The 27901-nt window shown below is 35.1% G+C and overlaps 1 protein-coding gene across 3 annotated transcripts in view; it reads right to left on the reverse strand.

Moving 5' to 3' along the window:
• The window catches only part of LOC307188543 (uncharacterized protein), a 566629-nt gene that overhangs the window by 263504 nt on the left and 275224 nt on the right, over positions 1-27901 (reverse strand). For all 3 annotated transcript variants that reach the window (XR_013828978.1, XR_013828979.1, XM_079925811.1), the window contains exon 3: positions 10566-10645. The gene's annotated coding sequence lies outside the window, so the exon portion shown is untranslated. The remainder of the gene's footprint in view (positions 1-10565; positions 10646-27901) is intronic.

Below are 27901 nucleotides of genomic sequence, written 5' to 3' on the forward strand. Positions count from 1 at the left end.
CTTGGAAGGGTGAACATGTTCATTTAGCAGGCACTGATTCTATAATAAATTAGAATGAATAAATCTTATTCAGGAAATTGAATGTTCATCTATATGAAGGCAAGCAATTCTTTCAGGATTCCAAATACCATTTGAAGATGCACACAGCATACACTGTACCTTCCCTCACACATATGTATTTGTATACATATATGTATTTGTTTACTTTTGCTCCCACACATAAATTTTTTACTAAGTATATATAAATAATTCACAAAAATGAGTGAAATAGATATTTTTATAACAGCTTTATTAGTATATAATTCACATACCTACATTCCCTATTTAAAGTGCACTATTCAATGGTTGTTAATATATTCACAGAGTTCTGCTGTTATCACCACCATCAATTGTAGCGTATTCTATCACTTCAGAAAGAAACCCTGTACCACAGCGGCAGTCACTCTCCATTCCTCGTTACCCTCCTCACCCAGGCACCAGGCAACTACTAATCGATTTTCTGTGTCTATAGATTTGCCTATTCTGGACATTTTATCAAAATGTAATAATGCAGTAGGTGGTGTTTGTGTCTGGCTTCTTACATGTAGCATAATGTTTTCAAGGATTATCCATTTTATAGCTTCTAACAGTTCTTTATTCCTTTATTTTGTTCCTCAATAATATTCCATTTAATTGCTATATCATGCTTCATCACTACATTTATCAGTTCATGGACATATGGGCTGATTGCACTTTTTGGCTATTGAGAATAATATTTACAGGAACATTTCTGTATATGTTTATGTGTGGATATGTGTTTTTATTTCTTTGGGGTTTATCTAGTAGAATTGCTGGGTCAGATGATGTCTCTATGTTTTACCTTTTGAAAAACTGCCAAAATGTTTTCCAAACAAGGTAACATAGGCCTCATATAATGAGTTGGGAAGTATTCCTTCCTCTTCTATATTTTGGAAGAATTTGTGACAAAATGATATTAATCACTTTTTAAATATGCGGCAGAGTTCATCAGTAAAGCCATTTGGCCCAGGGCTTCTTTAGGGGTAGGTTTTTTTGTTGTTCTTTGTTTTTAAACTCAAACTCTTTACTCCTATAGGTGTATTCTGATTTTCTATTTCTTCAAGTCACTTTCACTATTTCTTGGCATTTGTCTATTTCACCAAAGTGAACTTTTTCTTTTTTTTTTGCAGCTTTAACTGCATCTTATAAGTATTAATAAGTTTTTGTCATTTTTAGTTACCACAAAGTATTTTCTAATTTCCCCTGTGATCTTCCTTATCCCATTGGTTGCTTAGGAATGTGGTATTTAATGTCCACATACTTATTAATTTCCCAAATTTCTTTCTGGGTTTGGGTTTCTAATTTAATTCCACTGTTATTAGAAAACACAGTTTGTATGATTTCAATCTCTTACATTTATTGAGTCTATTTCATGGCCTTGCATATTGTCTTTCATAGAGGATATTCCATGTGCTCTTGAGAAGAATATGTATTCCACCGTTGGATGGAATATTCTCTGGATGTTTGTTAGGTCTAATTGCTTTACACTGTTGTTCAAATCACCTATCTCTTTGTTGATCTTCTTCCTAGTAATTCTATCCATTACTGAAAGTATAACACCGAATTCTCCAACTATTGTTGAATTATCTGTTTCTCTCTTCAATTTTGTATGTTCATGTTTCATGTAATTTAAAGCTCAGTTGTAAGGTGCATATATGTTTAAAATTGCCATATTTTCCTGATGGATTGACTCTTTTATTATTATAAAATGTTCTCTAACATTTTTATTGTTAAATATCTATTTTGTCTTAAGTTAAATCTGACATCTGGGCCCTTTCCCAGGTAGTTTTCATTGTCTGATTTGTATTTCCTGTGTATTGATCTCACTGTCCTGTGTTTTTATATTTCTCAAATTTTTTTATTAAAAAGTAGCCATTTTAGATAATATACTGTAGCAACTCTGAGTACTGATTCCCACCTCACCTCAGAGCTTGTTTTGTTGTTTTCATGCACACCCTTAGGACAATTTCCACAGACATTAAATGGTTTCTTAAAGTAATTTTTACCAGTTTTAGTTTTGCAAGGGAGTGAGTCCATGGAGTTTCTCATACTGCCATTTGAAAGTGGAAGTTGTACATTAATTTTTATAATAAAACATTCTCAATTTTTTGTACTCTAATTGTTATAAGAAAATTTACAGTCAACAAGTTTATTCTGGGGGTGGGGCTTAAGAACACATGCAGAAACATTAGTCCTTAAATGTCCAGGATAACTAAATATCTAACAATTGAAGTTCCCTACTCCATGGTGTTTTTCCAGAACGCTCTATTGTTAAGTTCTATCCATTTACCTCATCTTGTATTTTCCTATGATCTTTCCCACTACTGAAAACACAAACTATCGTAAGTCAGATACATGGTATGAAACTTGTAATAATTTAGGGAGGATGGCACTAAGGGATAAAGAGGCAGCAAGGCCAACCACTCCTTCCTCTAATTCATACTTCCCAGGAGACAGGCTTGTTCAAAAAGTATGATTATATACTAGAATTACTAGATCTAAGCTCCCAGAAATAACAACTGCAAAAATATTGGAGGTGGAGCAATGTATAGAGAGATAACCCATGAAAACTGTCAATACATTTGATAACATGAAAAGCAACTTAAGGAGTGGTAAGTATAGATGCAGGAAGAAGAAAGCCACAGTCTAGATTAAACACAGCTAATGAGGTATCCAAAATGTTTTGTAGGGTACAAGAAAGCCTGTATGTATGACAGAATATAAGAGGGAAATATTGGTCCAAAAATCTGAGTTAACTGAAATCCAGGACATGGAAAGCTCACATTCCAGTCAAATCTCTTATTCTTCCACATCATTAAATGTTTTAGGTATTCCAAAAAATTAGTTCCATTTCTTTAGAGGAGAACCCTTAAACTTTTGTCTGGGATAGAAACACCAATGTATATACTCAAAACCAATAATATCTTTCTTTTCCATTTATTCAATATTGCTTACATTTATGTTAACTAGAAATTTTCATTTAACCTTAGTGGTTAAACTCATACAATCAAGTCAAATTCTATCCCCAAGCTGTGAGGGACCTTCTCAAATTACTTAACTTTTGTCTGCCTTAGCATCATGCATGTTAAATGGAGATAATAATAGGACAACATGATATAACAATTAATTAAATAACATAATCTACATAAAGTATCACTGTTATGAATTTTATAATTTCCATGATAATTTTAGAAATCTATTTTCAGACTTTGATCTATTTTGATAATAGGAGTGTTAGAAATCAGGAAGGCCTCATATTCTGAATTGAAAAGGAAGTAAAGAGCACTGAGAAGGAAAAATATAAACAGGTTTTAGATATAATGGTTACATTTAAGAATATACCAATGTGACAACAATATCTACCATTAATTAATAATTTTTGTTTGTGCTCATACAAACAGAAAGTCCTTTAAATTGAGAAAATTACCTGTCCCTGTGTTAGATAAAAGCAGTAATAGGCATAGTTTCCTATGTTAGACAATATTGAGGACAAGTGAAAATAACTAATCTGCTTGCTCCAGGAAGTATCTGCTCCTGGAAAGTGAGCCAATTAAAACAGTGTACTTTTCAAGACTAAGAGTTTGATCATCACGACATGCTTCAAGATCCTTAATTTGCTATGCTGGCGAATCCTAAGCTATTATGTCAAAAATTTTGACCAACCCTAACCAGTAACCTTCCTTGCAAGATCTACCTTAAAATAATCAAGTCCAGGCCCTAAAACCCTATACATGTTTTCCTCTGATACCTTCCTCTAAGGCACTATTGAGACTCAAGATGGGTTCTTCCTTAAGGGAGTAGGTCTAATAAATATTTTTGATGAAAAGGTTTTTTTGGTGGTCTCTTTGGGAGACAAAACATGACAGCATCTTTCATGGATACAAATGTACATATCAGTTGGACTCAGGCTGGCTAAATGATATAGAAGAAATTTAATTTATTAGATAATTTGACCTTATGAATTAGTCTTATTTAATTTTCAAATATTTTTAATATTTTTTTAAATTATTCATTTAAAATTGTTATTCACTATAATTTAAATTTAGATATTCTAACTCTTTATTAATAAAAAAGATTTACTCTTGTAAATATAGAGTTTTATTAACTATATAACTATACAAATTTACAACTAAAATGTAGGATTTATAATAAAATTTAAGTTACATCTTAAGGACTTTCCTAATGACTACATAGGGAATCTGGTTGAATTTAACACCCACACGCAACATATCTATGCCTACATATTCTACCTAATGATTAGGGGTGTGAGAACATATTTATTATATTTTCCAAGTGACAGTTGGTTAATGTTGTTAAATACCTCACAGTTATTTAAATTATCACCTCTTGATTTCAGAAAATATTCAATCTTATTACAACCTTCCTCATGGATGTTACACTGTAGTAATTATATTCTCCTTCTATGCCCTGTACTTCGTTTACAAAAGAGCATAACAATATTATATGAGTTGAAATTCTAGTACAGATCGATAATATAGGAATGAAAAATATATCTTTTTAAAGAAAATTCAAGAATACACTGTTAGAAGAACAAATCACAATTAAAATTTGAACTGAGAAATACTTTTTTTTTTGTGGTACGCGGGCCTCTCACTGTTGTGGCCTCTCCCGTTGCAGAGCAACAGGCTCCGGACGCACAGGCTCAGTGACCATGGCTCACGGGCCTAGCCGCTCCGCGGCATGTAGGATCTTCCCAGACCGGGGCACGAAGCCGTGTCCCCTGCATCGGCAGGCGGACTCTCAACCACTGAGCCACCAGGGAAGCCCTGAGAAATACTTTTAAGTATAGTTTCAATAATACTAAGTTTATGGAACAATTAAAATGAAATTATTTTGGCAGACATTCTTTGTCAATTTTCTATTAGTGATGAAGAACTAATAATTCGTTCATTATGTCTCTCACTGTAGATGTTATGATATAATATAAATCTTGTTTATAATATAAATTTTCTTAGCAAAACCTGTATCCATAATCAAAGCAATCTTTAGTACTTTTGCTTTATCATATATTCTAAATTAAATGGGATCTACATTAAAGAAGTTTCTATTAAATATATAAAAGGAGCAATTGAATTATAAGTAGAGCATAGAAAACACACAGAATACTTTTCAAAGGTACAATTCAAAATTAAACCCAAAGCCTTGAATTTTGGTTTCATTAAAGCACCATTAAACAAATGACTGTAAAAGCAACTGCCTATTATCTTTCTGGGAAGCAATAAATTCCAGTCCATGTAAAGAGATGATTTGTTTTTGGTATTTTGTTCTTGTTCTCTTCAAAAGTGAGATTGGTGTCTTTAGATATCAACATTGTCCCTGGTCTCATAAGCTTTTACCAAACAGAGCATATCATAAGCTCTGAGGTTTGATATTCAGTGATTATTATAGCTTCATATATGTGGAAATGCTCTTTCAAGGTTATTTTATTTCCTATTTGCCACATTTCATACCACAGAGTAGTACCTAAAAGTTAAATGCATTTTCTTGAAATGAGCCGCATGATAAAACAGTGCAGAAGAAGAAGGCAATAGGGTACAGTGCAAGTGTGCTGTGAAAATGAGTAAACCAGATGTCAGCAATGCTTGAGCTCAGTTGTGGATGTGTTAATTTTCCCCTAGATCTGCTCAGGAAGCTGGCAGGCAGAATCCCTTGCCTCACAGATCAGGGAAATAGCTCAGGGAAGGCTCAGAGGCAGAAAATGCAATTGACAGTGGAAACTCATTCAAGCCTTTTTTTTTTTTTTTTTAAGAGAAAGAGAGATTGTTTTTAAGTAGTTTTTTTTCTTGTTCTTTTCTTTTCTTTTCTTTTTTTTTTACTGTTGCTGTTTGTTTAAAAGCAGACTTTACTACTAATAACTTCAAGATGCAGAATGCAATGGAATAGAATAGGATTTATTGAACTCTGGTTTACCTTATTGAACTAATTAACCACTATTCTTTATTGGATGGATCAAAAAGAAGAATGAGAAGCTGAGTTAGTGAACAATATTCTCTGAGTCCATGGCAAAACTAAGAGTTCAACTCATGTACTTAGATTTTATATATAGTGTTCTTCTCCTAAATCAAAATGAAATATTTCAATGAATACTCAGCATTCATTCTTGCAATAGTTTGTTAAGAATGTAAAACAACATTTCTGGGCCACTATCATTATAACTCCTTATAATTGATGATATTTTGGTTTAGAATTAACTGGTTTTGCAATTTATGGAATCAAAATTGAATTTAAAAACTTGTCCTCTCTAATGTAGTTTTCCTACAAATATTCACTTAGAAATGTCCCAGAGTCTGCTAGTTGTTCATCAATATCTATTCTCCCCATCTCCTATAATAACAAAACTATGGAATTTTAGCTGTACATCTGGCTGCCCAAAATACTTTATTTTACAACATCTCTTGCAGTCAAGTTTGGTCATATGACTAATGGCCAATGATATATATTAGAAGTGGTAATTGCATTTCACAAAATGTCCCTAAATGGAGTGCGTATGGTCTCTTCTCTTTCCTCCTTTCTCCTGACTAGAATACAGACATGGTAGTTGGAGAGCTGGAGCTGGAGCTAAAGCAGCTATCTTGAAGCTTAAGGCTCTGAAAATAAGAAACCCATAATCTAACAGTGGGAGTGTCCCACCAGCCCTGGACATGTATGGGGGACTTCTAGGAGAGCAAAACAAGTTTCTGTTTTGTTTAAGTTACTGCTACTTTGGATTCTGTAACTGTCAGTCAAACTGTTTTAAGTTCTTTCTCTGTACCAGGAACTGTTGTAGGCAGTAGAGGGAAAAAAAAAATTCCCTGCTTTCATGGAACTTATATTCTGGTATAGGCTAATAAAAAAAGGCTTAAAGGATGCATGATCCAAGATGGAGGATTTTCTCTTTTATATAAGGAGGCCAACAAACTTCTATGATAAGGTGACATTTAAGCAAAAACCTTAAGGAAGTACAGAAGTGAATCATGTAGGAACCTGGGGAACACAAAAATTTAAATCCTGAGGTAGAAGCTTACTTCCCCTGGAAGGCTGGAGTATCAGCAAGCAGGTCAGTGTAACAGGAGCAGAAAGAGTCATAGAGAGAATGGTAGAGAATATAAAACCTCATAGGCCGTTCAAAATATATGGCTTTTACTTTGGTTGGTATGAAAGGCTATTGGAAAGGGTCTTGTACAGAGACGTAACATATTCTGGCATATAAACAAGGGTCGCTCTGATAATGGGTTAACCTGACTAAAAGGAAGTTGCAGTCTTGCCAGATGTCAAAAGGATATGTAAAAATACTTGATCCCCTAGTACAATATTCTGGGGAAAGACCAGAGAATGTGATGAATTTTTCAGAATTTAATCCATGATTTGTACATATGAATTGCTATGATCCATATACAGGGATTTTATATTCAGCAATATGTGTGCTACTCACATTTAATCTTCACAACAGTCTTAAGATACTATGATTCCTCATTTTATATGTGAGGACAAAGTGAATAGAAGATTCCCAAGGTTACATATAAAATAATTAGCAGAGACAGTTTTTAGACTTGGAAAATCTGAGTCCAAATCTGCTTGCCTTTTTCACTACTCTCTTAACCATTACGCAGTATTGCCTTACAATTAGATTATCCTACGGCATATATAAAGAAAGAAAACACCTTTGGAGTGACTTCTCAATTAATAAGGAAAGAAATCATATCAGACAATTCACATATTAATCACAATTTTACTTTAATGTATTTTTGTGTCACCAGAATAAAGGTGTATTTTTGTGATTTAATTTCATTTAAACTTGTGGTAAATAAATGGAGTAGTCCAAAGAGGGTTAAAGAGTCCCAAATTCATAGTAGTTAATAAAACCCTTTGGAGGTTTGTTTATATCTAACTGGTGGAGAATTAATTTGTCATGCTCCAGGGGGTGCCAAGCTCCAGTTAATACCCCATGTGTGGTTAGCACATTTGTAATGGATTGGGTATTTAGTATGATAAAATCAAGAGGCTCAGGTCCCTATACTAACAAGTGCTGGGTGTACAGTTTCTGGGCCTCACGTTAAGCCAGGGGTAGACACAAGCACCTAGCTAGCTCATTAGTTGCTTATTGAAGACTGGAACATCATCCCTGGCCATTCTCTACTTCAAATATATCCAAAAAAGCATCTTGATTAGATCACCTCCAAGGGTGCTTCCTGATTATAAGGCAACACTTTTTTTTTTCCCTGAAAATTTTAAGTTCAAATTCTTAAATCATGTACTTAATGGCATTCACATTTACACAAAATGGTATCTGCTAGTTTCATCCAACTATTGGTCAACTTAGTAAACAAATAATCAAATTACAACTAGCTATATCGTAAAGCAGTCAGATTCTTTTTATCTTATTGTGTTACCAGTATATTGTCGTGTACTGATCAAAGAAATATTTTGATTGAGCTCTGGTTTGGATTACTTAACAATAATTTCGACTCAGGTTTTTGAAAGGAAGAACAGAGTTTCAATTTTCAATCAGTGCCTTATTAATGTAATAAAAGTAAAGCTTCTTTTTAAATTGCAAGGTCACTTCCGTAATCGTTACTATCTCCTAGCCTTTGTATTTAATATGGCAATGCTTGTATTCTAGGGCAAAAATGGAGATTTGAAATGGAGAAATAACTGTAAATGTGCAAAGTGTGATATTAATAAAATAAAATGGTGAGAAGGCACTGGAAACTGCAGTGATGCAAGTGAAGTATTAATAAAGAGAATTGTGCCGAGTGCAATAATTACTAGTCATATCATGGCACAATTTCCCTTTCATGTTAACTGCAGTCCAGTCATTTTTTTCTCCAGACTGTGGGGATGGGACTGGCAAACTAGTACACTATGCAATGTAAGCATTCATTTATAAAGGTTTTATTTCATTTAATATAGTAAAATTCACGTATTCCTATTTTAGAGAAAGATCTGGAATTCTAGTGAGTGTGCCAAAAGGTAACCTTCACAAGTAAGAATGAATTACTATTTTGAAAGATTGAATTTTACTTTATTCATTATCTCAGTCCATCAGTGCCTTAGATGATCATACCTACTGACCACCATTTTTTTTTTTTTTTTTATCCTATGCTCCTTCTCCCCACCATTGCCCATTCTGGTCCTGTACTTAAAAAATAGGCTTAGGGGGGCTTCCCTGGTGGCACAGTGGTTGAGAGTCCGCCTGCCGATGCAGGGGACACAGGTTCGTGCCCCGGTGCGGGAAGATCCCACATGCCACGGAGCGGCTGGGCCCGTGAGCCACGGCTGCTGAGTCTGCGCATCCGGAGCCTGTGCTCCGCAACGGGAGAGGCCACAACAGTGAGAGGCCCGCGTACCGCCAGAAAAAAAAAAAAAATAGGTTTAGGGTCATTTCATTTCAACTTGGAACCATTTTTTAAATGAAAACTCTGAGAGGAAGCAACAAGAATAGACATTCTCTCTTCCCTATCATCTGCTGCAGTACACAGTACTATTTTTAAGAGACTGGAAAAGACGTCCATTGCTTCAGCTATCACGGGTCTCTGTGAAGAATATGGGCAAATAACAGGGCAGCAAGAGAAAAGACTAAGAAAGCTGAGAGGGAGACTTAAAGTAGCCAAGATTTTTCCTCCATTCTGTTAAATGATATCGCCTCACTTATGATGTCAAAAAAGCAAGTAGTCATTGTTGTTTTTTTTTTTTTCTTTAAAGAGAAGGACACATGAAACTTTTTCTGTTTAAAAGCATGCATTACAGAAAGGAATAGAATACTAACAACAAAGCATCCAATAAAACCTTTCATTGAATAATGAAAGAAGGATGATATCAATATGTTTTTTATCTGGTCAAGAAATTTCTCTCTAACAGTCTTTTGGTGCCCAGAGTTCTAATGGGCTTATGGCTACTAATGGCTTTCTAATCTCATAGTCTGTAATGTTAGAGTTTTAAATCTATTTACTTCAATTTCCTGACATGCATCAGAGACAAAGAGGGTATTTACTGGCTTTGTGGGCTTTGTATTACATTTTTTATTACATTAAAATGTGCCCAGACTTTTGCACCAGCAACTCAACTGGATGGTTTTGGGGGAAGGGTGAATAGAAAGAGAAAAGTCATCAAATATATAATTTTAGAACTATCATAAAAGATATAAAGGTTCATGTTAGACTCATAGTGTGTAAGTAGTTTTGTAAACCTAGGAAAATTTGCCAATGTTTTCAGCTTGTAAGTCTGGAATCAGTCAGATGTAACAAACATAGTTCTCCTCTATTTCATTTACATTAGATTATATTTACATTATCTTCTGTGATTTATTTTAGAATCCTTTATGGTTCAAGCTCTTGCTTTATTTTCACCTGAGTTACGTTCTGTATCTATAGCTAATATAGTTTTATTTTCTCCTAGTAGAGTGTTGCAGAGGAGGGTCACTTGGGATACCCTAGATAATTCACTGAGTTTCTCTTGTTTTGATTTTCCTCGGATATAAAATTAAAAGGTTAGAGTAAGCGTTTTCTTACCTCAAATCTTCTTAAAAGCAGATCAGGTATGTCAAAATGTCTCTGTAAATGTCCACTTTGTAGGGAGAACAAAGCACGGTCTACACTGGACAAAAAAATGAAGAAGCAAGTAAGAGAATCATAAATGTCAAATAATAGCATATGCTTTAAAAGTTATATTTATCCAACTCTATTTACCAGCACCTTCTCTCAAAAAATTCTACTGTGAAACAACTCCTTAAACATGTATCATTTATTTTCAAAACATCCATAATAAAGTCCACCTTTTACAATTTGAGGTAAATAAAAAGAAGATAAACTAAAATTGGGATTTAAAAAATTTCAAAATATATATTCAAATATTAACTCATTTATTGAGCCAGTTATCAGTAACCAATTTGTCCTTCTTCACCCTTTCCCTATACTTTGCAAATGCTCTTCTCATGGTGCATAATACATTATTTTAAAAAGTTTTGATTGTGTAATATATCATCATGTCCTATGACTTACACATTATTTTACAACTTGGTATTAACCAATAGTGCTTGGCATCCAGTACAGTCTCAGTCACTTTGGTTGACTGAGCCACTAAATCATGAACACAAGTCTATTTCATATTATAAATGATAAAAATCATGATATATTTTGTAATTAGATAAGCCAATAAATATATTTGTAAAAGATTTTTAACACCAAGTACTGAAAACACGCAACATTTCTCACTGTCTTTCCATTAATCAGAAACTTAATCAGAAAGGAAAGGGGGGAAGGGAAGGAAAGGAAAGGAAACAAAAGAAAGGCAAGGCAAGGTAGGGCAAGGCAAAAGCTGGAGAGTTGCAAGGGATATTTATACTGTCACAACCTAGAAGAGGTATACATCATTTTCTCTCAAAATTTACTTGCCAGGACTAGTCCAATGGTCCTGCTCAAACAAGAAGGTTGAGGAACGTGGGAGAACACATGGATATTAAATGTTTTTGCCACAGGAGAGAATAATGACACTAGCCCATCCAAGAAGCTACTCAAGGTTACTTGAATGGATGGTTCTAATAAGCTGGGAAAGTTTAATAGAAAGTGGAGAGTACCATCTAACAGGCCAGTCTGACCTATACCTTAAAAAAAAAAATGTAAAGGCAACTCTAAATATGATGTAAGGCAAAGGGACACAGCCAACATTGGTCTTGATGAGCAGACTAGTGATGGCAACTATATTATTTATAACAAATTGTTCTACAGATGATGCGGCAGTGGTTAAAAACACTGATATTGGAGCTAGAATACATGGCTTCAGTCTTAATTCCTCCACCTACTAGTTGTGATTTAGAACAAGGTTTAATGTCTCTATAAATCAGTATCTTCATCTACAATTGTAAAAATTAGATGAACCTAACTAACAGAGTTATGGTGAAGATTAAAAGAAATGATATTTGTGGAAACATTAGATAGTGCCTGATTTTACTGACATATTCTAAGTAGTTTTGAGGAAGCATGCTAAAAATCAGGGAATGATTTGGCTTTTATTAAAAAAAAAAAAACAGGTGGAGATCAAGGTGGCAGAGTAGAAGGACATGAAGCTCTCTTCCCCCTACAAACACATCAAAAATACATCTACATGTGGAACAATTCTTACAGAAAACCAAGTGAAAGCTGTCATAAGATCTCTTATACAACCAAAGCTGTAAGAAAGATCCCCACATAATCAGGAAGGGCAAAAAGAGAAAAAAAAAAAGAAAAGAAATCAGGACAGGACCTATGCCCCTGGGAGGGAGCTGTGAGAGAGAAGAAAGTTTCCCTTGCCCTGGGAACCCCTTTGCCACTGGCTGGGAGGTGTGCCAGGACAGAGAGCTGGAGTGCCCTGGACTTTGCTTGAGAGGACTGTGTGCAGTGCTGGCTTGCTAAAAAACAGGGCAGAGAGAGACCAGCACTGACAGTTGCCACGTCACCACACATCCCAGCTCAAAACACATGCCTGCTAATACATGCAGTGGCTAGGTGCTGAAACTCGGGCTTCAGTTGATGGACCCAAGGAGATGACTCAGTTTAGCTGCACAGAGGAAGCCTGAAGGGCCTGATGTGTGGTCTGGGCCTCTACTGTTAGCTTGCACATGCCGGAGGCAGGGCTAACATCTGAGGTAGTTATCAGTGCTCCCTCAGTGGGGGAAGGTCCAGGGGCTGCTCTGGCGGCAGCAGACGTTGTTGGCATACACACCGGAGGTGGGTGGTGTCACAGAATTGCAGGTCCCCAGCATACAGCCAATGGGGAATAATATACAGCTGCTCTTATCCCAGTGCAAGCACGCCATCCCGCCTACCTCCACTGCAGCTTAGAATCTGATCTGGGGGCTTCTACTCCAACAACTGAGGAGCACACCCTGCTCCCAATAGAGCTGTGACAGCCACAGAGCAAAGAAGAGGTCCCACGCAACATCCAGCACAGGCTTTGGTCACCACAACACCAAACACACCCCCTATCAAAGGGACAACGTCTAACAAACTCTGAGGAAGATGTGGCAGGCATCCATACCAAAAACAGCCATCACACCAAAAATGCTGGACAATCTACACATGGATGATCCCACATAAAATCAGCCCTTCAAGACCACAGTAGATAACCGTTTCTCCTAAATTCATAGTCACAGAAATTTAAGTAAAATGAAAAAGCAGAGAAACTACTCCCAATTAAAAGAACAAGAGAAATTCCCCGAAAGAACAATGAAACAGGCCTCTCCAGTCTACCAGATCCTTAGTTCAAAGAGGTGGTAATAAAAATGTTAAAAGGAATTAAAGAAGATTATCAGTAGAAATGCAGATCACTGTAGCAAGGAGCTAGAAACTATAAAGAGGAATCAATCAAATTAGCCAATTCAATTGCTGAGATAAAAGCCCAGCTAAAGGCAATACATAGCAGACTAAATATGCAGAGGAATGAATAAGTAATCTGGAAGACAGAATAATGAAAGTCATCCAATCAGAACAGCAGACAGAAAGACAGCTGAAGAAAAAAAATGAAAGCAACATTCGAGATCTATGGGATAATATAAAGCATGCCAACCTACACATAACAGGGGTTCCAGAAGAAGAAAGAGGAAAGGGGATCAAAAACGTATTTAAAGAAATTATGGCTGAAAACTTTCCAACTAAAGAAGGAAACAGATACCCAGGTACAGAAAGCACAGAGGATCCCAAACAAGATGAACCCAAACAGACCCATACCAAGACATATCATAATTAAAATGTCAAAAATTAAAGATAAAGAGAGGATTCTAAAGGCAGCAAACAAAAAACAAAAAGTCAGTTACAAGAGAACTCCCATTAGGTTATCACCTGATTTCTCTACAGAACCTTTGCAGGCCAGAAGGGAGTGCAATGATATATTCAAAGTCCTGAAAGGGAAAAACCTGCAACCTAGGGTACTCTGCTCAGAAAGATTATCATTAGAATAAAAGGAGGAACTAAAAATTTCTCAGACAAGCAAAAACTAAAAAAAAAAAAAGCAATACTAAACCTATCCAAAAAGAAATATTGAAAGATCTTCTCTGAATAGAAAAAAAGAATCTATAGGAAAGTGGAAAACACAGTAGGAAAGGCAAATACATAAAAAGACTGAAGATCACTTAAATAAGCTATTGCACAGATCAAAAAATAATTTAAAGTGTTGTAAAAGGGATTATAACTACAATGAACAGCAAAAGGATAAACATGAAGGTGATGTAAAATAGGACAACAAAATTACAAACTATGGGGGGGAGGGGAATAAAAATGTATATCATTTAGTTTGTTTTGTTTAGTTTTTTGTTTTGTTTTTTTTTTTTTGGCCCCACCATGTGGCTTGCTGGAGTTCCCCAACCAGGGAATGAACCCCAACCACAGCAGTGAAAGTGCCAAGTCTTAACCACTAGGGAACTCCCAAATGTATATCATTTAGAATGTGTTTGAACTTACATGACTATCAGTCTAAAGCAAGTAGATATAGTTATGGGTTAACATACTTGAAAACCAGGGTAACCACAAATCAAAAAACACAATAGAATCACAATAATCAAAAAGAAAGGAACTCAAGTATAATACCAAAGAAAACGATTGAACCACAAAAGGAAAAACAAAAAAGAACGAAGGAACAAAGAGGAACTGTAAAATCAACTGGAAAACACAGTTTAAAATGGTAATAAATACATACTTATCAATAATTATTTTAAATGTCAATAGACTAAAAGCTCCAATTAAAAGATATAGAGTGGCAAATTGGATTAAAAGAACAAGAACCTATGATATGTTGCCTGCCTGAGACTCACTTTAGGGCAAAAGATACACAAAGATTTAAAGCGAGGGGATGGAAAAAGATATTTCATGCAAATGGAAATGACAAGAAAGTAGGGGTAGCAATACTCATATCAGACAAAATAGACTTTAAAACAAAGTCCATAAAGAAAGAGAAAGAAGGACACTATATAAAGATAAAGGGATCAATACATGATGAGGATATTACACTCATTAACATATATGCACCCAATATAGGAGCATCCAAATATATAAAACAAATACTAACAGACATATATAGAGAAATTGACAGGAATACAATAAGAGCAGCAGACCTTAACACCTCACTGTCATCAATGGAAAGATCTTCCAGACAGAAAATCAATACGGCAACAGAGATCCTAAATAACAAAACAGAACAGTGGACTTAATTGATATCTACAGGACACTACATCCAAAAAAACCCAGATACACGTTCTTTCCAAGCACACATGGGACATTCTCTAGGATAGACCACATATTAGGACACAAACAAGCCTCAACAAATTTAAGAGGATAGAAATTATTTCAAGCATCTTTTATGACCACAATGGTATGAAACTAGAAATCAACCACAGAAAGAAACATGAGAAAAAATAATGATTACATAGAGACTAATCAACATGCTACTAAAAAACCAATTGGTCAACGATTAAATCAAAGAGGAAATAAGAAAATACCTCAAGACAAACGACAATGAAAACACAACCTTACAAAATCTATGGGATGCAGCATAAGGAGTTCCAAGGGGGCAGTTCATAGTGATACAGGCCTTCCTCAAGAAACAAGAAAAATATCAAATAAACAACCTAACCTACCACCTACAAGAATTAGAAAAGAAGAACAACCAAAACCTAAAGTCAGCAGAATAAAAGAAATAATAAAGATCAGAGAGAAAATAAATAAAATAGAGATAAAAAAATAGAAAAGATCAATAAACTTACGAGCTGGTTTCTTGAAAAGTTAAACAAAATCAACACACCTCTAGATAAACAAAATCAACACACCTTTCACACACAAAAAAGAAAGGACCCAAATAAACAAAATAGGAAATGAACTAGGAGAAATAACCAACACTGCAGAAATACAAAAATCATAAGAAAATACTAGGAACTATATGCCAACAAATTAGACAACCTAGAAGAAATGGACACATTTCTCGAAACATACAGCCTGCCAAAACTGAGTCAATAAGAAATTGATAATTTGAACAGACTGATCACTAGAAGTGAAACAGAATCTGTAATTTTAAAAAAATGGATGCAAACAAAAGTCCAGGACCTGATGGCTTCACTGGGGAATTCTACCAAACATGCAAAGAAGAACTTATACCTATCCTTCTCAAACTCTTCAAAAGAATGAAGAGGAGGGAACACTCCTAATGTCATTTCATAAAGCCACCATCACCCTGACACCAAAACCAGACAAAGACACTACTGAAAAAGAAAATTACAGGCCAATATCTTTGAAAAATACAGATGCAAAAATCCTCAACAAAATATTAGCAGACAAAATCCAACTATACATTAAAGGGATCTTACACCATGATCAAGTTGGATGTATTCCGGAGTCACAAGGATAGTTCAACATACACAAATCAATCACTGTGATACACCACATCTATAAAAGAAAAAACAAAACCATATGATCGTCTCAACAGATGAAGAAAAACATTCGCTCAACGGTGAAAAGCCAAAAGCCTTCCTGCTAAATTCTGGAATAAGATGAGGATGCTCACTCTCACCAATTCTATTCAACATAGTATTGGAAGTCCTAGACACTGCAATCAGACGAGAGAAAGAAATAAAAGGTATCCAAATTGGAAGTGAAGACATAAAAGTGTCATTATATGCAGATGACATGATACTCTATATAGGAAACCCTAAAGACTCCACATAAAAACTATTAAAATTAATAAATGAATTCAGCAATGTATCAAGATATAAGATTAATATAGGGGAATCTGCTGCATTTCTTTACACTAACAATGAAAGATTAGAAAGACAAAGAAAAATAAAATCCCATTTAAAATTGCATCACAAAAAAACAAAAAGAGGGCTTCCCTGGTGGCACAGTGGTTGAGGGTCCGCCTGCCGATGCAGGGGACAAGGGTTCGTGCCCCGGTCCGGGAAGATCTCACATGCTGAAGAGCGGCTGGGCCCGTGAGCCATGGCCGCTGAGCCTGCGCGTCCGGAGCCTGTGCTCCTCAACGGGAGAGGCCACAACAGTGAGAGGCCTGCGTACCACAAAAAAAAGAAATCCTAGGAATAAACTGAACCAAGAAGAAGGTAAAAGACCTGTATGCTAAGAAATATAGAACAATGATAAAGGAAACTGAAGATGACTCAAAGAAATGGAAAGCTATCCCATGCTTTTGGATTCGAAGAATTAATATCTTCGAATATTTTTGGATAGTATGGCTAAGATGGCCATACTATCCAAAGCAATCTACAGACTTAATGCAATCCCTATCAAATTATCCATGACACTTTTCATAAAACTCAAACAAACAATTCTAAAATTTATATGAAATCACAAAAGACCCAGAATTGCTGAAGCAATTCTGAGGGAAAAACAAAACAAAACAAAAAAAAACAAAGCTGGAGGCATAACCCTCCCAGACTTCAGACAATACTACAATACTTCAAAGCTACAGTAACCAAAACAGCATGGTATTGGTACAAAAACAGACATCAATCAATGGAACAGACTAGAGAACCCAGAAATAAACCCACACACCTATGGTAACTTAATCTTCAACAAAGGAGACAAAAATGTACAATGGAGAAAAGACAGACTCTTCAGCAAGTGGCGTTGGGAAAGTTAGACAGCCTCACATAAATCAATGGAATTAGAACGCTCCATTGCATCATATACAAAAAGCAAACAAACGAAAGCCAAAATGGTTTAAAGACCTAAACATAAGGCATGACACCATAAAACTCCTGGAAGAGAACATAGGCAAAAGATTCTTTAACATAAATTGTAGCGATATTTTCTTAGATTTGTCTTCCAAGGCAAAAGAAATAAATGCAAAAATAAACAACTGGGACCTAATCAAACTTAAAAGCTTTTGCCCAGCAAAGGAAAACATCAATAAAATGAAAAGACAACCTACAGAATGCCAAGAAGATATCTGCAAACCATGGTACCAACAAGGGGCTAATTTCCAAAATATACAAACAGCTCATACAACTCAATATCAAAAAGATAAACAACCTAATCAAAAAATGGGCAGAAGTCCAAAATAGACATTTCTCCAAAGAACACATACAGATGGCCAACAGGCACATGAAAAGATGCTCAATATCACTAATTATTAGAGAAATACAAATCAAAACTAAAATGAGGTATCACCTCACACTGGTCAGAATGGCTATCATCAAAAATTTACAAATAAGTAATGCTGGAGAGGTTGTGGAGAAAAGGGAATCCTATACTGTTGATGGGAATGTAAATTGGTGCAGCCACTATAGAAAACAGTATGGACATTCCATAAAAAACTAAGAATAGAGCTACCATAATGATTCAGCAATCCCACTCCTGGGCATAAATCCAGAAAAGACGAAAGCTTTAATTCTAAAAGATCCAATGTTAATAGCAGCACCATTTACAATAACCACGACATGGAAGCAACCTTAGAGTCCACCAACAGATGAATGGATAAAGAAAATGTAACATATATAATATATAATAATAATAAATAATTATATAATATAATAATATCAATATATATTATATATCATATATAATTATATTATAAATATATAATATTGTATTACATCGTTTTTATATATATGTGTATGTGTATATACACACACACATATTATTCAGCCATTAAAAAAATGAAATATTGCCCTTTGCAGCAACATGGATGGATCTAGAGAATATTATCCTAAGTGAAATAAGTCAGAGAAAGACAAACATTATATGATATCACTTACATGTAGAATCAAAAAAATAATACAAATGAATTTATTAACAAACAGAAATAGACTTACAGATATAGAAAACAAACTTATGGTTACCAAAGGTAAAAGGGAGGTAGGGATAAACTAGGAGTATGGGACTAACAGATACACACTACAATCTATAAAATAGATAAACAACAAAGATTTACTATATAACACAAGGAACTATATTCAAAATCTTGTAATAGCCTATAATGTAAAAGAATCTGAAAAAAATATATATGTATATATATATATATATATACACACACACACGTATATATAAATATATATTTAAATATATAACAGAATCACTTTGCTGTATACCTAAAACCTAACATAATATTGTAAATCATCTAAACTTCAGAAAAAAAACAGTAGATAAGATAATAAAGTATCAGAAAAACATATTTTAATTGAAGGTGCTAACTGTCCTATCACTCCCATTTATCCTATTCTCCGACGATTCCGTTTTCAGAGGGATTTTGTGTGTATGTGTGCAAACAGCAGACCCAGAATAGACTGAGTTTATTCAAAGTTGAGTCATAAATTCAATGACTCTAGAATGGGAAGCTATGCATAGGTACCAAAAAATAATATAAAATAAAATAAAATAATAAAAATAAACAACAAAATAAGCAAACAGATGAATAAATGCATCAGGTTAAGAATTATCAAAGGAAACATAGTAGACCCTAAGATAAATGCCTTTCCATTCTCAAAGAAATTAAAATACCTGGAAAAAATGAAAAGAGATATATAGTTATTTTTAAAAAAAGAAATAAGCAACAGAATAAACTCAAAAATTAGAAGAGTGTAGGGAATAAACTGAAGTTAAATAATAAAACTATTACAGAAGTGTAACAGAAGCAGTGAGAGTAATCGTGAAAACAGAGTTAGTAACAGAAAGGAAAATCTTTAGAAAATCACACTAAACATAAATTTTAGTAAAAGTGATAAAAGGGAATATTATCACTAGATAATTCCAAGAATATTTAATGCATAGTTAGTATTTCCTAAAAAGAGAAAAACTCAAAGATATCAATCAAAGACAAATACCTAAAAGAAAGTCCCAAATCTGTACTTTCTTCTTTAAAAATATGTATTGTTATGACATCTTGTCTTAATACTATCGTTGTATTCTGAGTAAGGTTTATATATTTTGTGTCCTTTCGTTTGACATGAATATTGGATAGTTTCCTTTTTTAGATTTTATACATGTGTATTTACCTCAGTTTTGAAGGCCTTGTTTGTGTTTAATTGTTCAAGTTCTTATTCGGATAAATGTAAATTATAAACTGGTATCTATTTCCAGATTTTCCAAAATTTAGACACTACTCTACTCCATTGAGAATGAGAAGGGAATTAGAGCAAACCATACACTTAGATGCCTCTATAATGCAGAGATTCATAAAAGTTGAAAAGAAAATGATGAATAAAAATCCAAAAATTTACAGCAAAAATAAACAAAAAGAAGGAAAGGAAAAGAAGGATTAGGGAATTAGCTCCTATTAAACCTATGCTCCTGTAAGTGATAGTTATAAACTCTGGACAAAATAAAACTAAAACATAACCCAAATAAATCTCTAAAAATCAGATTGTTTTTGGAAGAGAGTCAGATTTTGTTGGAAGTAATCTGCACCAATTCTCCATTATTTCAGGCTACACCTGAAAGTTAACAGCAGTTTCAGTGGTGGTGGCTCAGGGTGGCTAAAACTCCCACAGTAATTATATCCCACTGTCTTTCTAAAACCAGAACAAAGAATTTCAGAGCAACCAGAGACACTAAAATACGAATGTGAAACTCCAGAAAAGATAGTCACAGAAGGGGAATCTTAACTTTTTGTATAAATTAAGGTCAAATTTTAAGCTAAATCCTAAAATGTCATATGATCGCCATCAATATGTCATCAATTCCCTGGAGGTAGTAAGTTTTTAAGTCTTGACTACTTTTAACCAACCTTATAGTTAGATATTTAGTACATTTCTCTGGAAGGATTTCACACTTTTTCAGAGATTCCTACCCAATATTTTTGATAAAAATACTATTTTGACTTTGCACAATAATTTTTTGGAGGCGTATTTGGCATTTCACTAGGTAGAAATGCTAGGGTTTAACTGATGTGGTCTTGCGCTTCTCTGGCTGAGTTACAAGATAACTCTCAGGCATTTCTGTGAGTTGTTCAATAAATTCTCCATGGAAACTTAAAGGCAACTGTGTTGAAGTGCTCTTAAAAATGATTTACCATATCCTACTTCTTTTTCCCATAATTTGGAGAATGTGAATCAAAGACACTTCTCTGGTTTGTAAAATAACACAGGGTTTTAAAATAAAATTTAAAAGAGTAAAAGCATTCTCTGAACAGATAGCGATAAAATTAACGAATTAACAAGTGGGCGGTACAGTAAAGTATTTACTCTTCAAGTCTATTCGGATATTTTTGTGCATCTACCATGTGTTAAGAACTCCTCTAGGCTCTTGTAGATAGGATGGAAGATAAAACAAAGCCTCTGCTGTCAAGAAGTTTCCCTTCAATTGATAAACTCTATGGAACTGGGGTTAACTTTTCATTTTAATACACCAATGCACATAATTTTGCAAAAGGCCTTTTTTACTTTGTTGTTCTATCTGAAGAAACGGGAGTCAAAGCATTTACAATAAGGAAGCAATCATATTAAATAGTTATTTCTAAGACTTTTTCAGCAGTCTTGAAACATCCATATAATCCAATTACCTCCTAAGATTAAAAAAATGTATATTGTTGGTTTTGCCTTTGTACACTGTATTGAAGCATTGCGGGGGAGCTTAGAATGAGATTATTTTTAAGTTTATTGAGGCTAAATAACAAGTCACCCATTTAGTATCTGGAAGTCAAGAAAAGATGATTGAGGTCAGATCAGATTAACACAAACACTGAACAGTTTCCATCTGATGGGCATACTTATAAAATGCAGGATAGTTTTATCAATATCATTTTTCTACTTCATTAGCTTTATTTAGCCTGGAGGCTGCAGAGCGGGACCACAGAACTCTTCACCATTAGTCCACTTCTATCAAGCTGTGAGGAAAATGGCAAGAAAACTTCATTAAGCCCTAAAGGGCAACCATGAATAGATCCACTTCCTTTCCCTGACTTCACCTCCAGAACTCTCTGATGATGCTTGATGCCCATTCAAAAAAGCATGCGCTTTAATTAATAGAAATGTTCACTCACTCTCTTTCTATTGCATGTCTAGGAATTGTGCAAATGCCTCTTAGAATCTAGTGGAAGAAAATTGGGATTTGTCTGTAATCAGGGTGAACTAGATCAGGCCATTTCTTAATAGAGAAAATTATCTGGTTTATATCACCTAGACCCAATATGGAGCCAGATATGCAAAGAAATGTTGATGCTTGAGACACAAAATTGTTAAAGTAAACTTACACTTATCAGAATGGCAGAGTGGAGGGGAAAATGCTCATGTGGGTCCAGTGTACTTCTCCAATCCTTTCTCACTACATAGGATTTTAGATAGCTTAATGTTTCCCATGGCAATTCAACTAAAGAATATTAGACTCTTAATCCTCAGTTTCATCAACTCCTTTTTAAAAGAGTAAAATAAGATTCAGCTGAATCTGACTCAGATATTGAAACATGCTTCTCAGGCTCTGGTATCACTTGCTTAGTATTTCTAAAAATTTCTTCAAGGCTGAAGAAAGATCACCATCATCATCATCTTTGACTCCAGTCCTTCACTACCATCCATTTCCTTTAAGAAAGTATGTATCAGGGGGTTAGTATAAAAATAGAAGAATTTTGGTGGAGTTGTCTAAGGTTTAAGCCTTTAAGTAAAATCTGAAATGGGTTTCTTGACATATTATAACATTGACCCCCCCCCCCGCCACCCCGCTATATAAACTCTTCTCTGAAGGGAAGTCAGAATCAGGAATCCCAATTGGCCAACTACAGTGCTGAGCACCAATATTAATAATACATTGCTGTTTGCCTAGGAACTTGTCAGCTATTATACTTTTTAAAAGAGTAATCATATAATTCCACTCTTGTAACCACAATCCCCTGCTCAGTTCTTTCCCTAGGATGGCATTAGACAGAAAGTTCCCCTAACTGAAAGCTTTTTTCGATTTGATGTGGTAGCTGACAGCACTTTGGGGGAAGCAGAGCATCTTTAAAGTTTCAGTATCTTTTCAAACAATCTTTCTTGGCTTCCCCTGCCCCTTGGCTACTAAAAATCTGAAAGGCACTCAGCAAAATCAACTTGCAATTTCAAAGAGTTTGGCTGTTTTCAAGTCAACTTTGTTTAAAAAGAATTTAAATACAGTTCATCATTCGAAAAATATAAATTCGTACATTACAAATAACCCAAGGGCAGCCCCAGAATTTCTGGAGTGCTGAGAGAATGAGGCAGTCACGATGCATTCTTGAGGGTTGGGACACAATGTTAATTCAAAGCATTCTGTCAGTGAGCAAACCTGAAAAGCTACCAAATCAGCTGAAGTTTCTCTTTCCATTTAAACTAGTTATGCTGAGAATCTTATAAAAGGACTTAGTTTAGTCAGTTGTTAAGCCAATGCCAAGGTATCAGAAATTGCAGGCAGGGAGTGAGGAAAACATAAGGAGAGGGACGTAGAAGGTAGTGGTCAGGAGACTAGGAGGGTAAGAGTAAAGGGAGGAGAGAACAAGTGTCAACTATTTCAAAGAGACTACATCCAAATAAGCTGGATTGATAAAAGACAAATGTTATCCTTAATGTGTTTACTTTCACCCATCCATTCAATTATGTATCTTATTTATGTATCTTATTTATGAATCTTTTATCATGTGTAGATGCTGTCCTGTATGCTGAGGGAAAAGCATAGCAAAGAAATATAATTTTACCACCAAAACTCCTATAATCTTGCAGAGGAGACAGAAAATACGACTGGTAGAGAGATAGAAAGATAGATAGATAGATAGATAGATAGATAGATAGATAGATAGATAGATAGGCAAACTCAAAGTTATCATGTGCACTGACTGAGGAAAAATTGGGAGATAGGGGTAGGGGATTACTGAGGAGATGAATTTAGGGAGAGATGCGTACGTCAATGGAGGAGATGTGTGGAGAAGAGAACAATCCTATCAGAGAAAAAACCATAGCAAAAATATGTGGAGGGAAAACCATAATCTGGAAATGATGTAAGGTCTAAGGTGGTAGAAATGTGGTGTACACAGGAACTTGGAGGAAAAGGAAAAAAAAGGCAACCTGGGATCAGATTTTGGAAGATTTTGTTACATTAAAAATATTTTGCTTTTAATCTCTTGTTAATTATAAGGCAACAAAGACTTCTAAAATAGTAAGTGCTTTTATCAACTCTTCAGCTACAGAAAGAAAACTCTGACTATGTAGTACACAGTATACCCGATGGAGGAGAGATGAAAATAAAAATCAACAATGTTCATTGGCAGTTGCAATAATGTAAAAGAGAATCAACACAAAGGGAATACAGTGGAGGCAATACATTAGCGCATTCTCTCCTCAGACTTGCCTAATGTAAAATTTGCTTGGAATTCTTATTAAATATATATATCTTTCCATGTATCTATCATGGGATCAAAGATATTTTATGTCTCTGAGTCTGAGATGGAGCTTAGGAATTTGTTTAATAAGTATTTCAGATAATTCTTACCCCCAGGGTAAAGAGTAAGAGTAATTCTTTCCCCATGGGGGAAAACTAAGATAGAGGGCGTGCAATCAGAGTTACTTATAAGGAAACTCAAAGGATTGTGCTAAGGAGTTGCAGGGGTATGCCAAAGGGCATGCGGATATGAAAAGACCCCATATTAATAACGTTACATAGTCTAAATATAATTAAGAGGTCAAGTGGGCTGGATGTTGGGTGGATTTAATTGCTTGTAAAATTGGATGATTATAGTAGGAAAGGTAGCAAAGCAGCAAGTAGACACTGAGGTTTTGAAATATAACTTAAGGAATTATAAAGTAGCACAAAATGGATTGGCTTTTGGTATCACCTTCCCCATTTACGGTGTCTTTTTATGCTAGGGTTAAATAGAGACCATAAACATTTATGTTTCCTACATAAAATTAGTGAAAATCCCAGATTTAATATTTACATGCCTAGATTCTTCTTTTACGGAGCACAGGCTCCGGACGCACAGGCTCCGTGGCCATGGCTCACAGGCCGAGCCGCTCCGCGGCATGGGGGATCTTCCCAGACCAGGGCACGAACCTGTGTCCCTTGCATAGGCAGGCGGACTCTCAACCACTGCGCCGCCAGGGAACCCCTCTTCTTCGTTTTTTGCTGGAAAAGTTTCACATTTAAAAGTATATAAATCTCAGTGTGATACAGACATTTGCTTCTTTTCCTTGTCTTGAAGGTCTGTTTCCTCTGACTTAGCAGTAAATGCAGAAAGTTGAATCTTATCAAATTTTTGAGCTATCTGCTTAGGAGAGACTTCCTTGCGCTCACACTGTTCCCTTGTGTTTGGAGCTCCAGCCTGGCTTGATATTTGCTGCTCCTGCCACCATGCAGTGTGAGGCTGAAACTCCTTTATTTCCTAGAGGAAGTGTGCTTGATAGGATGATGCTCAAGCTTCAGATCTATCAGTGCTGACATGGACAAGTTCTGTGGAAGGCCCCCCATCTTTTCATTTTCTCCATGACTATGCCTCCAGGCTCTGTTGATACCAAATACATTGCTTTAATGTAGTGTGGCAAGTTAAAGAAAGATTTTAATATGGAAGAAGATAAATTTGTTTGCTTAAAATAAAGAAATTTTTCAGGATTCAAAGTACAAATTCAGAGGTTTACTCTTCGTAAGGGATGATCCCTTGAGTCATGGGTAGATCCTTCAGTTTCTAACTTGAGGCACCTTTTCTCAGCTGCTTAATGTTACAAGAGAGTCCATCTTCAAATACCCTCCACTCTTAAAAAACTTCCTATTTTCTTGACTGAGGTCTCTTACTCTCTGAATCACCCCTCTTTCCTATGTATGTTTCCCAAAGTTTGTTTCTTCAATTTTTCAAATTAAATCAAAGGCTTTCCTACACATTGCTCAAGGGAAGACTTTAGTTCAGAAGAACAATGTAAAGTCTAGCCAATTGAAGAAGGTTATATTTCTGTGAGATCGTTCCTTGTTTTAGAAACAGCTGATGAAGCTTAAGATTGTTGTTTGATTTCTTAAATGATTTTCATTGCAGTCTGCCAGACTAAAAATGGAACTGTTCTATTTTCTTACTCCGCTTTAGTCCATGATGCCATTCTATTTTACAATTTTTAGAGGAAGGAGTCTCTAGAATATCCATTTCAGGAAATGCTTGATAAAGCCATAAATTACTTTAAAATACACCATTACTATATAAATCAGTAACCTTAAAAAAAGAAGGAAGATAAGATTGCAGATAAATCTCAAGTCTTAATTTTTAACCATATCTGCTTCAAATTTTGGACCCTCATTCATTCCTTCGGTTTAAATAATATTACCAACTTTTTATGCATCTTTCTGTATTTTTAAATATATGTTTATATGTATTCACTGGATATAAATTCAAGTGAATTTATTACTTCATTTCTGAGATGACCAGAACTTTATAACAAACACAACTGATGGTTCAAACTTTTTGTCATCTTTAGAGGAGTCATACGGAACTACATCTCAAAATGATGTATCATTGGAGGAAAGGTAAATGATATATCCATTGGATTCCTCCAGATTCCCATCTCCCAATGGCCAAATACCTCTGCATTTTTAGGACTTGTCATATTGGTCCTCCAGGCAGCCACTATGGTAGGTAGAAGTCTCTCTTTGTAAGTCAATTTCAGCCAGTGCTCAAGAATCCAAGTAAAGGGCATGGAGACACTGGCTCCACATATGAAGTAAGATCTTTGTTCTTTAACGATGGCTTATAATGCTTGACTAAGTAAAATAAAAGTTATTCTCAAATATATCACAAGAGGTTTGGACTTGGTCTAACAATCAAGTGGTCTAATGCCATCAATATTCTTATTGAATTTATACAAACAAGTAATTTAAGAGGAAAAATAAAGGGCTTACTCATGTGTCCATCAGAAAAGAGAACATTAAAAATATTACCAACAACTTCAAGTTAATAACCACAATCAAATTTCTTTCATCAGTCTATTCCAATCTGAGTAAATAATTCTTGTTCCTCTGGATCTTAGGTCAGTAATTTGCTTTCATGAAGTATATCTGCTTCTAATCTAAAACACGTTCTGGAAATCCTAATCTAGACCTCTGGTATTGTCTGAAAGTTGTTTGAGCAATGTCTACTCAGAGCCCTGTACCAAGACTCTATTATGAGTCACAATTCATTTTTATTTTTTTCTTTTGTATTTTTATTATGATAAAACACATATACCATGAGAGCAAACCTATGGAATTTTTAAGTGTAAAGTATTGTGATGAGCTTCACCAAAAATTCTCTTCCCTAGAATTTTTGGACTTTTGTCAAGTATAGGCACATCTAGCAGCAAATTACGTTGGGTCTACAGCTTGCTATATGACCACCTAATTGCCACATGAATAAAGCCAATAGGCAATGAAGTATCATAAAGCTCAGGATCTGAGAGAAGTAGAAATGAAACATAGAAGCACAAGGTTCAAGTTTTTGGTTTCAGTGTTTGCTGAGGCAACACAAGTGTTATATCCATGGTCACACAGCCATTATGTAGAAGAACTGGTTCTGACACAGGTAGCCTCAGGTGAAATGAAGCAGGTGAAAGGCATCTAAAAAAATCCATCAGAAAGAAATTCTGGTTCCATCCTAGTGACCAGAGCTCAGAAGCAGGACTCAAGACCCTCAGTGTCAAAGAATGAGGACACTTAGTACCAGGGGTGGGATATCGAGATTAGAATCCAGAAAGGAAAACTGGAGCATAAGGTCATGATTAAAAATAAGGCAACATCCCACAGAGTAGAGATAGGGTGCAAGGTCAGAGCAAGAGTACAAGAAAGGAAGGGTTTGATGCTGAAATTCAAAGAGGCAGTCTAAAGCTCTTTAAACTTTTCTTCTTCTGGTCAGGATGGGTCCTAGATGGGTAGCAAATGGTCAGAGATAGGAAGGGTATGCAGACCAGGGATCCAGGATCAGT

This window comes from Stenella coeruleoalba (assembly GCF_951394435.1).
Source record: "Stenella coeruleoalba genome assembly, chromosome: 7".
Taxonomy (NCBI): Eukaryota; Metazoa; Chordata; class Mammalia; order Artiodactyla; family Delphinidae; genus Stenella; species Stenella coeruleoalba.